Source organism: Marmota monax, unplaced genomic scaffold, assembly GCF_021218885.2.
Source record: "Marmota monax isolate L192 unplaced genomic scaffold, Marmota_monax_Labrador192_F-V1.1 WCK01_AAM20220418_F8-fsc00040, whole genome shotgun sequence".
NCBI lineage: Eukaryota > Metazoa > Chordata > Mammalia > Rodentia > Sciuridae > Marmota > Marmota monax.
In genome coordinates, this window is record NW_026692782.1 from 7,648,365 (window position 1) to 7,662,433 (window position 14,069).

Genomic DNA, 14,069 nt, shown 5'->3' on the forward strand with positions numbered 1-14,069 from the left:
ACTTTTAGTAGAGACTCAGGTTTATAGACACACAAGAACATAATTGATGGCAGACAATATGATTATTCATTAATATTAAATAAAGAAGATTAAGATTGGCATCTCTAGAAAGTTTGATTTCAGGGTTGAACAAAGAAAGAAACAGGACCACAGCAGGCTCAAGCCTGACTGGTCTTGGAAGGGGTAGTGTCATGACAGGGGTAGTGTCTCCTAGTAAGAGAAGTTACAGAAATAGCACGGTGGGGATACCATCTACTAGGGTGTTAGGACAAAAGACACTCTTGGGGGAGAAGGGGAAATGTGATGTGAAGAAGTAAACAATACACTGACCTACTTAGACTAAGGAGGCAGGGGTAGTGTCTCCTAGCTTTGGCCATTGGTGTCCTATGAAGAATCAGGTTCGATTAGTCCATATTTGAAGAGTAAGTGAGAAGACAGTAAATGTAGCTTACCCTTGGAGAATTTAGCCAGGAAAGAGAAGGTAGCTAGAGAAGATGTGATATAGGTAAGTTAGTGACTTTGAGAAAGATTTGAGCAATTTTGCTTTTTTTTATTGATTCTTTTTAGTTATGCATGCCAATAGAATCCATTTTGATAAATTATATAAGCATGAAATGTATCTTATTCTAATTAGGACCCCAGTCTTGTGAATGTGGTGAGATTCACTGTGGGGTATTCACATATACACCTAGGAAAATTATGTCAGATTCATTCCACTATGTTTTCTTCTTTCATTTAAAAAAATATTTGTTTTTTAGTTATAGGTGGACACAATATCTATTTTATTTTTATGTGGTGCTGAAGATCGAACCTGGCGCCTCATGCATGCTAGGCGAGCCCTCCACTTCTGAGCCACAACTCCAGAATTCGTTTTTATTTTAGTGCTGAGACAGAAAAAAAAGTGAATTATTGAATAAACAAATGTGATGGTTATCATGTCATTGTTTAACAAATCTCAACAAAACTTTGTGGAATATGACAACTCACAGCTGGTGTGGTCCTGGGTTGGGTGGGTCAGCACCTCTGTAGAGCACAGTGGAGATGACTTGTCTCTGTCTCATGGTGTTTGGAGCCTTGGCAGATAAATCTCAGTGGACGAGGTTGACTCAAAGTCTGGGGGCTGGAACAGCTGTTTGGAAGATCCATTGCTAAAACGAGGGTTATGAAAGTTGGGGAGTAAATCTATGATGGCCTTTACTCATCTGAAAAAGAAGGACTCCATTGCAATTGAGGATATGAAGTAGGAGGCTGGAAGACTGCCGCGTCCGGCCAAGGGAGCCGAGTCCGGCGAGGGACGGCGAGGTTAAAAGACACACAGGACACCAAGGTTCTTCATCCAGGAGTCAATAATAATCTTTATTGCTAACACACCTTTTTTTATACCCCAAGCAGCAGAAGTGGAAAACTACCCAAAAGCAGGAGGGAGGGGGGAGAAATTTAGTTTCAACATCTATTATTGTCAGGTACCGAAACCTCCCTTAACAATAAGTCCATCAGACCAGAAAAGGTCAAGGCATTCCCGTGGGATACATATGTCTCAGACGGATAAGCAGGAACAGAAAAACCGCAAGTTCGCCATGGCCTTGTGAGCTGGCCACACTGGCATGCAGAACAAACTAGTGGAGGTAGGGCTCCAGGGGCCAAGGTGGACCTGTTGCCAACAAGTCCCCCTCTTTTGTTTTTTGCATGCCAGTGGGAATCAAGTAGCCCCTGTCTTAGGTCGTTCACAGCCCTTGCGATGCTTACCCGTCTCTGGGAAGGCCCCGATTCCCTGGCTTAGGTCGCACAGCAAGCGTGAAAGTTGCCCGTCACTGGGTACTACAAGATCAGCTCAAGGTGTTATGACCTATCAAGACACTATTGCGGTAAACGCTTAACCGTCTCCACCTACGGGACCCATGACCATCACCACCGAATGGCAGATGTGATTGGACCGAGAGATTAGACAGCAAAGATCCTAGTACAGGAAAGCAAGAGGGAGAGGTATGCATAGAGAAAAGATATGGCAGGAGTTTTTCTTTTAAGGAGAACACTCATCTTCGGATCGGTCTGAAGTATATCTCAGAGAGGCGATCATCCATCTTCAAGCGTTGATAGTGAACCTGTATCGGCTTAGAGGCTAAGATATTAATTTGATCCTTAATGAATTGTACTATCTTATTTACAATGCAGGGTCCTATTGCCACTACTAGAAGGAGGCCTAACAATGGTCCCAATAAGGGAAGAAGATAAGGCAAAAATCCATTAAGTCCAGTCCAGAGAGGGTTCTCAAATAATTCCCTCCTCCTTTTTTCTAGGTCTTCTTGGAGTTGTTTAATTTTTGTGCGAACTATGCCAGATTTGTTAGCATAAAAACAGCACCTCTCCCCAAGGGCTAAACAAATTCCCCCTTGATTGGCAGTAAGCAAGTCTAAACCCCGCCTGTTCTGAAGAACTACTTCTGCTAGGGAGTCTATCTGGTCTTGTAAGTCTTTAATGGTTCCCGACAGGGTTTGCACATCATCTATAAGCTGTTGAGATAGGCGGCGGTAAGAATGTATAGCCGTACCCAATCCTGCCGTGCCTGTACCCACAGCAGCTGTTATTCCAAGGCCAACAAGGAGTGGTAAGGCCTGCACAGCTCTCTTGTGTCTTCTAACTAAGATGTCTAGGCTAGGAATGGGTAGGGGTTCATCTCCTGAGATAATCGTGATATCAGGAAGCAGTAATGCCAGAACGCAACCACCAGTCCAATTTGCTGGGAGCCTGGGAAAAGCTAAATTTCCACCACACATAAAAACTGTACCATTAGGGGGACAAATGGGCGGAGTAGGTGAGGAGTAATTCTTTACTAATGAGCAGTTTCCAAAGGAAGAGACTCCAACATCAACATCATAGGTATTATTTTGCATCATGCCTAGAAGGCATGACATAAAACCACCTAGAGGCTGCACCTTAAAGGGCAGCCCAGATTGACATGTGTTGTCATCATCAATGGTATAATTGATGGGAACCGCCAATGGCATGACTGCACCTGCCGTCATGCAGAGCCAGCAATCACCAGCAAGGGTAGGGTTGGAACTGTTAAGTAAAGAAAAGGTAGTTTCTAGGATATCTAATGTATTGGCATCTAAATCAGGAAACTGGGATTTGGGCAATATCAAGGGGTGGTATGTAGGCTTAGGGATCTCCGGCTTTAAAAGCTTAATCACCTGAAGGTGTTTAATAGCATCAGTGGGTCCCCCTCCGTCAGAGATTCCGATAGGGGCCTGCATGGGCCAGCAGGAGGGTTTACCCACGACGCCCTCACATCCCGCCTCCGTTAACCGAGTCGTGATGCCTTCCCCTCCCCGGTCACCAAGAAAAGGAATATAATTATAAGTGGTCCCCCATTCTCCACGGGTGTTAGTTAGGATGGCCTCAAAATACTGTTTTCCTTGATTATTAACACAAATTGAGGCCGATGTATAACAGGAGATGTGCATTGCCGGGGTGTAATGACAAGTGGCGGAACAGCTTCCAAGAGTCTTGGTCGGATTAGGGACAACAAGTCCGGGCTTATTAACACATACCCATTTTGGTTGTTTAAATCCTCCGATGTTTTCATTGAGTTCAGCCGCCATGTAGGCTACTTTAGTCCCACAATCAATGCTCTGGATATAACCAGAGGGGGCCGAGTGCCGGGGCCCTCCCTTACACTCACAAGGGGCTCCAAAAAGATATTCATGAATATTCCCAGGTGGGGGGTCAAGCCCTCCTTCAGCAAACCTGTCCAGAAGGAGTGCCACAAGAGGGGTCCAGCTCATGAGGTGTGTCTCGGCACTCACTTGAAGGGGTGAGAACAACAACGGCAGGATCAGCCATCTTGGGAACTTCATTTTGTCTTGAATTTTCATTCACCGGTCTGGTGCAGCGCTCCGGGATCCAAATGGGCTTCTCAGTTCCTGGGGGAAAAACACATACAGCTCCCCTCACTCTAGCTAAGAGTGGAGCCGGGGGTTGCCACTTTCCGGTGGATAAATCTTTCCACCTTATTTGAGCATCTTGTACAGTGGGAGGGGAAAAGTGGCGTTGTGCAGCCGTGCGCCCTCCAGTGTCAGTGAGTAAAAAATTTAAAGTAAATAAGGTTATGCTTAGAAGTGCTTGTGGTCCCTGACAATTCCGGTATATCTCCCCCTCTTTTGTTTTTTGTAAATAAGTTTTTAAATGTTGATGGGCTCGTTCCACGATAGCTTGTCCCTGTGGATTATAAGGGATTCCAGTCTTATGATTAATTTCCCATTGGGTGCAAAACCGTTGAACCGCCTGACTTACATATGCGGGACCATTATCAGTTTTGAGGCATCGTGGGGTGCCCATGGAGGAAAAGGCTTTTAGAAGATGACTGATTACATCCTTAGCCTTCTCTCCAGTATGTAAGGTGGCAAAAATGAAGCCAGAATATGTGTCAGTGGAAACATGTATAAAGGAGAGCTTACCAAAGCTAGGGAAGTGTGTAACATCAGTTTGCCAGACATCATTAGGTTGTAGTCCTCTTGGATTAACCCCAAGGGAAGGAGAATGAATAAATGGTGCACAGGTTGGACATAATGAGACAATCTGTAAAGCTTGGTCTCGTGAACATCCTGTGTGGAAGCGTAAAGACTGTGCATTTAAATGAAATTTGTTATGGAATTGTAAGGCCTTATCATATTCGGTCGTCACACAGGAAAGGCCAACAGCATGAGTAGCAGCGTCTGCTTTTGCGTTGCCCTCTGACAAAGGTCCAGGGAGCCCTGAATGGCTTCGGATGTGGCCAATGTATAGAGGATCTCGTCTAGCCCAAATGAGAAGCTGTACTACCTGTAGTTGTTCTGTGATGGTGGATTGCTTTCCAATATATGATGCTGTTTCTATGACTAGAGCCAGATTGGCTACATACAAGCTGTCAGTATACACATTAAGAGGAATAGAACTATAGACTTTGAGAGCTATGATTAAAGCTTCAACTTCTGCCTTTTGGGCCGACTGACCTGACACAGGTTGTCGGAGAATTTGAGATCCATCAAAAACGACAGCAAATCCATTTTTGGCCCCATCTGTATATACAGTTTGGGCCTTTGGAATAGGTTCCCTTTTCATAATCTTTGGGAAGATAATGGGACACCTTTTAAAGCCCTCCAAAAGTCTATGTTTAGGGAAGTGATTATCAATCTGACCCTTGAAGCTGCACAGGAAAAGACACCAAAGGTCATGTTCTTGTTGTAACTTGTGTATCATATCTTGAGTGTAAGGTTGAATAAGTATGTCAAAGGTTTTTCCAAACAATGCATCACCCAAATATTTAGCCTTCCAAATTAAGTTAATAACTAGCTCATAAAAGGGAGTCAGTACCCGGGGGTTAGAAGCCGGCAAGTGGACCCAATAAATGGGACCCGTTTGCCAGAACACTCCTGTGGGAGTAATTTTAGAAGGTAGAACTATAAATGACAAGGGCAGAGAATAATCTATCTGCGTAATCTGCATGTCCTGCAGAGCCTCTTCTATTAGCCTCAGTGCTCGTAAGGCTTCTGGTGTAGGTACTCTACACGACGTAGGAGAAGGATCTCCTCGCAAGAGGTCATACAGGGGTTTGAGCTCTCCAGTTGGAATATGAAAGGATGGGCGCAGCCACTGTATTTCTCGAGGAATGTCTGCCACTGATGTAAAGTTTTGAGCTGATTTATCTGGAACTGGGGTCTCTGGGGAAAGATTCCTATGTTATTAATGATGTATCCCAAATAATTGCAAGGGTGTTGAAACTGCACCTTTTCGGGTGCTATGACCAGCCCTGCCCCTTTTAGAAGGGATTGGAGGACTTCATAAGATTGAAGAAGTCTTTCTTTCTTGGGCCCTGCCAGTAAGATGTCATCCATATAATGAATGAGGTAGAGCTGTGGGAACTGCTGTCGAAAGGGTCGCAAAACCTCAGCTACAAAATATTGGCACATTGTAGGACTATTAGTCATCCCTTGAGGTAGGACAGTCCATTCATACCGTTGGTAAGGTTCCCTAAAGTTTGTGGAAGGCAAGGAAAAAGCGAAACGCTTTCGGTCTCGTGGGTCTAAGGGGATAGAGAAGAAACAATCTTTTAAATCTATGACAATAAGATGCCAATCCTTTGGGATCGCAGTAGGAAAGGGTAGCCCTGGTTGTAAGGGTCCCATGGGTTGCATAGTTTTATTAATAGCTCGTAGGTCCTGAAGAAGTCTCCACTTCCCAGACCCCTTTTGTATAACAAAAATAGGGGTATTCCAAGGGGAGGTAGAGGGCACCACGTGTCCTAACTTAAGCTGGTCTTGAACTAATAGGGAAGCGGCCTGTAATTTGTCCTTAGTTAGGGGCCACTGTTCTACCCACACAGGGTCATCTGATAACCAAGTAATGGACAGTGGAGGTGGCCGCACTTCAGTGGCCCCTAGGATAAATTTCCCAGTCCTCTCCGGTCTCTTCCCCGCCGGGTAACCTGTTCTGCTGGATCCACGGGTGATATTCTGCCCTCATGTCTCTTTCCTAGTCCCCTTCCAGGGATCCATCCCATGTCTAGCATTGCATCATTAACAAAGTCATTATTTCCTTTTAAAGTCTGGGTAGTGAGAATAGCCCCCATTTGATGAAGCAAGTCCCTCCCCCAAAGGTTCGTGGGGAGTCCAGTCACTACATAGGGCTGGAAATGGCCACTATGTCCTTCACCATCTCTCCATTTTAAAAAGGAAGCACTTCTTTTTGGTCGGGTCTGTCCTATCCCCTGTAATATGGCCCAGGGACTCTGGAGGGGCCAGGCAGGTGGCCATTGTTTTTCAGAAATGACAGAGACATCCGCCCCCGTATCTAGTATTCCCTTGAAAGCCTTGTCCTGTATCTCAATGGTCAGGTTGGGACGCGAATCCAAATGAGCTACCCAAAAGGCCTGGGGAGTTCCAGTGGAGCCAAAGCTGCCGTCGCCCCGGGACCCACGGAGGGCGTGCCCAGGAATGGAAGCTAAGGGCAGCAGCAGCAATTGAGCTATACGCTCCCCGGGGGGAAAAATAACAATTCCTTGGGTAGCTTCTACTACTATTTTTATTTCTCCCTGATAATCAGCATCAACAACCCCCGTAAGAATCTTCAAGCCCCACTGAGTTGCGCTACCTCGTCCCAACACTAGTCCCACCGTCCTCTCTGGCAGGGGTCCAAAAACCCCAGTAGGCAGCGTCTGAGGTCCCATTTGGGGAGTTAATACCGCTCGGGAGGTGGAACTGAGGTCCAGTCCTGCGCTTCCTGGTGTTCCCCTGGGGAGTTCCCGGATAGAAAGGGGTTGGTCAGTGGGAGGCGGCGGAGACGCCCACTCCCTGGGGCACTGTTCTGTCCCTGCACTGCCCCGTACACTTTGGCTTCCGGGGCCCGGGGCGGGCCCCTGCTCCCGTTTCCCGACGGTATTGGGTTACCCTGGATGTCAAATTTTGACCTGCACTCACTGCTCCAATGATTTCCTTTATGACACCGAGGACAAAGTCCAGGCATCCCTCTGCCAGCACCCTCGCTCCTTTCCGGGCAGTTTCTCTTTATATGTCCCTCTTTCCCACACTTAAAACACCCCTTAGAGCGGGTTCCCCTGTTATCAGCTTTTTGCATTCCAGTCTTAAGGGCAGCAGCCAAAACCTGACCAGTAATATGAGGCCCATCTATATCTTTGCATGCTCGAATCATGTCATCTATACTTTTGGCCCGGGAGGACTTAATAGCATTTTGGCAGTAAGTGTTAGCGTTTTCATATGCCAGTTGTCTAATAAGTGGCATAGCCTGTTCCAGATTAGGGAATATTTTTCCAGCAGCCTGCATTAGGCGGGCTATAAAGTCTGAATAAGGTTCAGAGGGTCCTTGAGAGATCTTGGAAATTTTTGCTTCAGTCTTAGAAATGGGCAGGGCTTTCCAGGCATGAACTGCAGCTGAGGCTATTTGAGCATAAACACCTGGGTCGTAATTAATTTGTTGGCCTATGGTGGCATACTGCCCAGTTCCTGTCAACATTTCAGCATTTCGCCGTTGATGGCCCGCATTCAGGTTAATCTGAGCCAGCTCGCGGCACCTTTCATGATATTCACTTTTCCACAATAAGAAATCCCCTCCAGATAACACAGCCCTGCAAAGTTGCTGCCAATCATTAGGTATTAGTTGACTGGCTGAGAAGGACTCGAAGAGGGTCAATGTGAAAGGGGCATGAGGTCCATAATTAATGACCGCCTCCTTAAGCTGTTTTATGTCCTTGAAGGCTAGGGGGACATGGGCTCTGGCCGGCTGTCCATCAGCATCGGCGTTTTCAATCATTGGAAAAACCTGAGCCGCTCTAGAACCCCAGTGGACCCCCGCCCGTCTAGTAGGGGCGTCCTCATTCCAATCAGGATTATAGGGAGGAGGTGCGGCAACTGAGGGGGCTCTAGGCACCCTCACATTTGCCCTTTTAAGGCGATGTTCTAGTTTCTCTATCTCCCTTTCTAATCCCTCCTCTTCCTCAGAGAGAGAACTGAGGTCCTCAGGATCATTTTTGGGCTTAGAAATCTGGAGGTGTTTCCTATCCCCTGAGCCCGAGTCCTCAAGGGGACCCTCATCCTTTAAGGATTCTGCCATTTGCTCTTCCTGCACCTGATTAAGGGCCTGTTCACATTCAGCAAGCTGATCCTTGATCTTTACTTTATCTGTTAATAAAGCATCCTTTACCAACCTCCATAAGGAAAAGGTGGCAACTGGGACACTGTCCGAGCCCCGGTCCCTCAATAATTTCTGAAGGTCATGCCTCACCAGGTCCCAGTCACTATTATTAAGAAATCCTCCTGTCAGAAACCAAGGACAAGCCTGGGCAATAATTTCAACGAATTTGGTTGCAGTCTTAGTTTTTATTCCTGTTCCTTGTGTATTTAACAGCTCTTTCAGTTCGTTGGCCAGACGAACCTTCGCTGTTGAGTTACCCATGGTACGTACCCTGTCTCTTTAAATTATCTTTAAACCAATCCTCCCCCTTCTTTCTTAGAAGGTGAGCCCCGTCCGCTTACCCCTGCTTTCCGGATCTCGGTAGGACCTCCAATTGCCGCGTCCGGCCAAGGGAGCCGAGTCCGGCGAGGGACGGCGAGGTTAAAAGACACACAGGACACCAAGGTTCTTCATCCAGGAGTCAATAATAATCTTTATTGCTAACACACCTTTTTTTATACCCCAAGCAGCAGAAGTGGAAAACTACCCAAAAGCAGGAGGGAGGGGGGAGAAATTTAGTTTCAACATCTATTATTGTCAGGTACCGAAACCTCCCTTAACAATAAGTCCATCAGACCAGAAAAGGTCAAGGCATTCCCGTGGGATACATATGTCTCAGACGGATAAGCAGGAACAGAAAAACCGCAAGTTCGCCATGGCCTTGTGAGCTGGCCACACTGGCATGCAGAACAAACTAGTGGAGGTAGGGCTCCAGGGGCCAAGGTGGACCTGTTGCCAACAGAAGACAAGAGTGAAATTTTAGAATAGTTTAGAAGAGGAGAGGAATTTGGAGTGACTCAGTCTCAAGAATTTCTGAGTGATATTTAAGGCTCAACTAAGGTTTTAAATTTGTAGTTGTAACAATCTGTGCCGTTGAGTTAGTTGTTTTTGCCCACAAGCTATGCTAGTGGAGAGTGGTAGCTAATGATCTGAGTTCACAAGAGTCCGATTATACTATCAGCATCCTTAGATATTTTAATATTTTCAATTATTAAATGTGTCGGAGTCCAGCTCCAACAGGGGGTCTCAGGAGACGAACGGATGGTGAGGAGTTGGCGAAAGAGGGGTGGAGAAACAACGCAGACACCAAAGTGAAGGTGCTGAATCCCAATCTTTACTTATGAAGTTGATCATATATACTTTTCATTTTGGCAGGCTCACAGTACTTTGTGGTTAAAAAACAGGAATCATTATTCAAAGAAACAAAATATTATGTAGTTACAATTAGAATAGAAGAATGTATCTTGGCTTATGCATAAGCAAGAATTTGTACTTTCAGTTCGCATTTTGCTTTGAGCTGTTTCTGCTTAGTTAACTTTTAATAATAGTAAGAAATGTCCCAAACTATTGGCCTATACCTTGACTATTCTTTCTTGACTTACTGACTGGAACCGGTGTCATGGTTACGGCAAGTGGTTGACTTGTTATTAATTTTAATCAAACAAGAGAAAGAGCACAAACCATTGTGCACAGGAACAAGAACAAGTTGCCCAGTACTAAGCACTAATCTGTCTTCTTAACATTAATTTTTCTTCTCTAGATTTTAATTTAATTTCTCAAAAACTTCCTTGACAGGAATACAGGGAGTTTTTCATTAGACATTAACAATTTACGCTCCACAGCTGAATCATTGCATTTAGAGCAAACAGATCTATTCTTAGAAGTAGTTGCATTAATTGGGAAAGTCACGTTTTTTTCCTTCATACTTAATGGTCATATGGAAAATCGCAACTATACTTATTAAAGGAATACAAAAACAAACCAGCCCATTCCCAGAAACATACTGCGCTCCTCCAGAGGATGGACGCCTTTCGCCATCCACCTCAGTAGGGCCTTGCCATTGCCTGAGTCAGGGGAGGGGCACAGCATAAATGCATCTGGGAAAAAATAACAAATAGACCTTAAATAAAGGACTAAAGAAAGGATATTTCTCTTAGTAAAATAATGACCAGTCTGTACCCATTTGTGATATTATTTAAATATATATAAGGAATCTTTCTCCTATCTTTGGGAAAAATAGTCCTATCACAACTTCACTTCCTGGGCCAGGTCTGATCTACTGCTAGGGGCTCCCTTAGGTACTGTGTTGTGAAGGAATCTTAAGACCAAGCCTGAATTATGGGGATGGGGGCCAGGGTAGGGGGCATGATGAGCAGTTAGAGATGTTTGTCATAGATGATGTGGGGCCCAGTGGGGATTCATGCTTGCTTGGCCTACTCATCAGCTATTCCTACCCTGTCTCTTTGGCAGGAGATATGAAGGGAAGAGTAATAATGATTATTAAAAGCAATAGCGCTAACAATGGTTAATCTTTTTTCATCTTATCATGTAATGAACACATAATGTTAAATTATTGTAACATGGCATTGCACTTTGATGAATGTCTAAAGTTTGTCTAACAATATGAATCCTGAAGAAAAATTTTTGGATATTTATTTAATTTTAAGACCTTAATTTTCTAGAATATTATTCCAATGGTGTTGAAAAATGACTTAAATATGTAGCCTATGTGACCAAATGAAAACTTTATTGAAGTGCATTCTCTTTTCACATGAAGAACAAATCTGTAAATATTTGAAATTTCTACACATGGAGAGTTGCTTGTTTAGGTACTTGTATACTTATATTTTAACTAAATTAATTGTTATTTATTCTGTTGTTTTTCTCAAAATACAATTGAATAAAATGATTGTGTTGACTACTTGATTGTAGTTACCAATCTAGTCAAAGCTATGTACCAGCTATATTGCATTAGTGCTAAGATGTGGTCTTTTAAAAAAGAAATCTTAATACTTTGTAGTTCCTTTAAAACTGATGGTATGCTATTGCTTTCCCAAAGCATCTTCTCTTATTGTTTCATAACTTCAATATTATTCCATAAAATAACATTTTCATTTTACATTCTTTGACATCATCGACTTAGAGAAATGCAGTAAGTAATTTAGAGAAAGATGGGAAAATAACACATAATCAATGTGTAGGCCATAAATTGATTTTGCAGTGTGCTTCATAGTAAGCTCTACCCCAGGGGAATTTCTTTCTTCCAATTTTCCTTTTCATGTGGAGTGTTAATACCTATCTGGATTATTCTGGATGATAAATTATGATAATTTCCCTGTATTAGGGCCTAGTAGTATTTTAGAAACTTTAACCCTTGCAGCAGAAATTTATCATAAGACTAATAAAGTAATTACAATGATTAAGCTACAGTAATTATCTGAGAAACGTAGTTTTATCACAACAAGAATTGGATCATGGAATTTAAAGCCTGAACCAGACTATAAAAATTTTCCATTTTATTAGATGATAAAAACTAAGATTCGCTTTGATTTAATGAGTAGATCATATCCTTCAGTTCAAATGACAGCGCAAGACTGTTGCTCAAGAGAAAATGAAGATACATCATTAATTTATTTATCTTAGTCATGGTTTATAGGTCAGGCTGTTATGAAATTTTATAAGAAAACACACAGAATTCAAAATATTTCTCTCTCCCTAGCAACAGTGAAGTTTTATCTAGTCTGAGACCCAAATAGGGAAGTATCCAACTGACAGTTCACTACAAAGAAGAAAAGTAAGTGACCTTGAAATTTAACATATAGCTTCTGAGGAACTCAGATTACTTGATTTCAAACCGCCCATAAAATTACATTATAGAGGCTGGGGTTGTAGCTCAGTGGTAGAGCTACAACCCCAGGACATGCCTAGGACATGTGAGGTACTGGCTTCGATCCTCAACACCACATAAAAATAAATAAATAAAATGAAGGCATCGGGTCTAGTTACAACTAAAAACAATTAAAAAAAAGAAAAAGATGACATTGTACAAGGATCTCACCCTGCATGGTAGTGCTCTCCTGTAATCCCAGCAACTGCGGACACTGAAGCAGAAGATTCACAAACTGGAGGCCAGCCTCAGCAATTTAGTGAGAACCTGAGCACCTTAGTAAGACCCTGTTTCAAATAAAAAATAAAAAAGGGCTGGGGATGTACCTCACTGGTAAAGTGCCATTGGGTTCAATTCCCAGTACAAAAAAAAAAATACATTTTAAGGGGATCTTATGCTGTATTTGGCCATTATACCATATCTAATTTCTCTAGTTTACACATTGGAATGACTCCTCAGTAAATGATGTTTCTAGAGAGTTATAGAATTTTGTTTTCAATTTTCACAACTTTTCTTTGTATCACTATCATGTTAAAAAGGGGCTTTGACACAATCTTTCAAATATCAGTATTTGTTTTTCATTAATATCTCAAGAATGCAGCTTTATAGATTTGCCTTAGTGCAATACTCCCCAAAAACAAGAGTTATTAAAATGATAAAATACAATGGCCATATTAGTGAAGCCCTTTTTATTAGCATGGAATATACACAAAGTAAAGTACCTGAGTCCAAGTTATATTCTCAAATCCAAAATATTTGCTGAAACAATGAAGAATTTTACATAGAAATATATTCTTAGTAGAGAGTTATATCATTTCATTTCAAATACTTGCAATAGGCTAAAACTAACCAGTATGATGATCAAAAGCTTTAGAGAAAACTTCAAGAACATAAGACTTAATGGAGTGGAGTTGATAGAGGATGGATAGAAATATAATGAACTCAAATAAGTATGCTATCGCTCTTTAAAGGCTTTGAAATTCCTAAATTATATTTATGTTTTCATCCTTGGTGTATGTGAGTGTGTGTGTGTATTATATCTGTAAGAATGATATCAGTTAGGGTCTGTCATTTTACTCTCTTTAACAAGAAGTGGGATCTTCAAGTGAATACTCATCTGTTATTGTGTACACATAAGACATTTACAGCATGATCACAGAATTTTAATTCTTGGTCATACTCCTTTACCAACTATGTAAAAGTGGGTATAGTGACAAATTCTTTAGAAAGCTTTTCGGGGGGGTGGGTCACCCCCAGAGATTGTGTGCATTACTATCTATATAAATAAATGAGTTTATATTGAACTTCAAACAATTTTTTTTCAGGTTGAAAATCAGAAAAAGAAAACATTTCAAACAGTGTAAAGTTCAGGTGATCCCATCTGTTTTGAAATTAATTTTGCTTTTAGTTTGAAGACAGAAGGTGATGCATATTTTGGGCAGTGCCTGTACCTTTATTGGAAAGGCATTTACTTTTTTTGAGTTTAATTTGGAAGACATTCCAGTCATCTGTATCAGTAAATCACGTGTGTGTGTGCGTGTTTATTATACAATCTTGACTTTAAAACTGGATTAGACACAAGTAAAGCATCTCAGTCAGTGTGAGTAGTTAGCCTGAATTACCAACACCACCTTGCACCATTGAAGTCCTCTCCGTACCTTCTTTTCTTCATAACGTT